At 40.0% G+C, this 2431-nt stretch overlaps 1 pseudogene; it reads right to left on the bottom strand.

Moving 5' to 3' along the window:
- Positions 1-436: 436 nt before the first annotated feature.
- On the bottom strand, positions 437-2068 carry LOC123165433 (probable indole-3-pyruvate monooxygenase YUCCA10; annotated as a pseudogene).
- Between the last annotated feature and the right edge of the window lie 363 nt (positions 2069-2431).

The following is a 2431-nucleotide window of genomic DNA, read 5'->3' as shown; positions in this document are numbered from 1 at the left end:
TGCACCATGTGAGTATAAAGCCCTTGATTATATTATAGAAGTAATGCTTACTCCCTGGCACATATGAACCTTGAAATAAACAAATATTTAGTTCTATCAAAGATAGACATGTGGCAGTGGATAGATTTCTCAAAGAATCAACCGTCTAGCACACTAGCCCTGGTAAACTACATGTAAAAGATAAAAAAATCGAGAAAACGCAAAAGACATTTGCATTTCATTGCATTGAAAGGATGGGGAAAAGTTACAGTCCTCCTAGGAGGTTAATTTTTGGTACGTCATACAACTCAGTGGGCATCCCAGGATTGGTGCAGAACAACCCACAGGCCTTGTGCCCCTGCCCTAGCCCTGCATCGGATCTCATGCTTGATCTTGTTGAGGAGCCCAGCAATGGAAGGCATCGCATTGTAGAAGACACATTCACTGATTCGATAATTTAGCCGGACATAATGCCTATCACTGATTTGATGTCATTGGCGATATTCTTGGCATCTGCTGCAATACCAGCCAATCCTCTCCTTTCTAACCCAGCACGATAGAGCCCATTTTCACCTTTCCAATGATTCGGATATTCCTTGATGGGAAGTCCATTGTCATTTAACATGTTCTCACCATTCTGGGATAAAAAAACAACATGGAGCTTGTTAGCAGATTTAGCAATTGTTGCACCAAGAAAACAAACTCAGACATATTCAAACATTGATGTTGTTACCTTGAGCCATATATTTGATGTGCTTTTGTATCCAGTTGCAAACACAATCGCGTCAAATGATATATTTTTACTGCACTGAAATTCAACTATATCGCCCATGATCTTACTAATGCTCCCTTGTACCTGTAGGAGATGAATAGAATATTGATAACTTGGCATATGAAGACAACATCTGTTTTGAAATTTATGTCATGTCAAGGATATACTTACTTTGATGATACCTTTTTTGATTAACCCAACAGTGCCAACATCAATAACAGCGGATCGGCCGGTTTCTGACTTGAGGATCATTGGACCCATTTTTGGCCTTCTGATGCCATACCACGATAGGTCTCCAAATATTCAATTCGCCGCCATCACAAGGAGGTTATCCACTAGATTCAGTTGAAGACGGGGAGCAAGTGTCATCCCCAACCGGATTAATTCCTTTGTCATTACATGAATCTGCAACCACAAAACATGTCACATCTCTTTTGAAGCCTGCATCATAAAATAAAATTTCATAGAATCATCTTCTTTGAAGAGTTATTTTTTCAGTGTAGTTCGTCTAATTGTTTAGTTATTTGTGCATGTTATAAAACAGTCTATCGCTCTATACCATGAAATACTTTCTAGTAATAACTCTAAAAAATTGCATCCTTCTAGTGGAGACTATAATAAGAAATTGCCCTGTACCCACTAAAAATATATACTACCCGTAGGGTGGGGGTGGGGGATCCCCTAGTGTTTCCAGGTCAAAAAATAATATATAATGCGTGTACATACCGGGCTTCGTATAGTGATTGAAGTATTGGCACCATGGGCCGCAAGGTCATAAGCAATTTCCATTCCAGAGTTGCCAGATCCAACAACCAATACATTCATGCCAGAGTAGCTCTTTCCTGACTTGTAGCTTGAGGATTGGATGACATCACCCGGGAAACATTGCAGTCCGGGGATCATTGGAATATTCTCTGCACTATTCTCACCACTTGCAACAACAAGAAACTTTGTTGTGAACCTGACTATTGTGCTCTTTGCCATGTCATGTGCCACGATGGACCAACATTTTTCATCATTGTCAAATGTGGATGACTCCACACTAGTGAGATACTTGGGTTGAATATTGAAACGCTCAACATAGTCATCCAAGTACTTCACAAACAAGGTTTTTGGTATGTATGTTGGCGCATCTAGTGGGTATGACATGTGTGGCAACTCACAGAACTCCTTTGCAAGATGCAGCTTGAGGCGAAGCGACGCGCTGCAACTTTCACGCTCGACAATGACATAGGGAATTGAGAATTGGCTAAGGCATGCTACTGTTGCAAGGCCTGCTGGCCCAGCGCCAACAATCAACACTACAACATTCTCCATTTCAAAGAGAAGAGTTGACAAAGTTGTGGGATTGGTGCAATGGTAGGCTGGAGTGTTTGCTTGTTTGCTCGATGAATCTTTGGATGCATATGTGGGCATGTATATACTGGAATGTTTCATGTGTCAATCTATTTAGAATGAGGAATGAAAAAGGTAAAGATATATTGATGCCTTATCCTGGTGTGTACTAGTATTACATCTGAATATTGAACCATTGGTGTGAAAGCATGTCCTGATACATTATAAAGGATACAGAACAGGCAGGAAACGTACTCTTGATTGATTATTTTTTTGGAAACTTATCAACCGGGTTTGGATATGTTTAGACTAAATATCTTTAGAATTTATTTCCATTCATGTTGT

The sequence above is a fragment of the Triticum aestivum genome, chromosome 7D (assembly GCF_018294505.1).
Source record: "Triticum aestivum cultivar Chinese Spring chromosome 7D, IWGSC CS RefSeq v2.1, whole genome shotgun sequence".
Taxonomy (NCBI): Eukaryota; Viridiplantae; Streptophyta; class Magnoliopsida; order Poales; family Poaceae; genus Triticum; species Triticum aestivum.
This window is presented reverse-complemented; position numbering and strand designations above follow the sequence as displayed.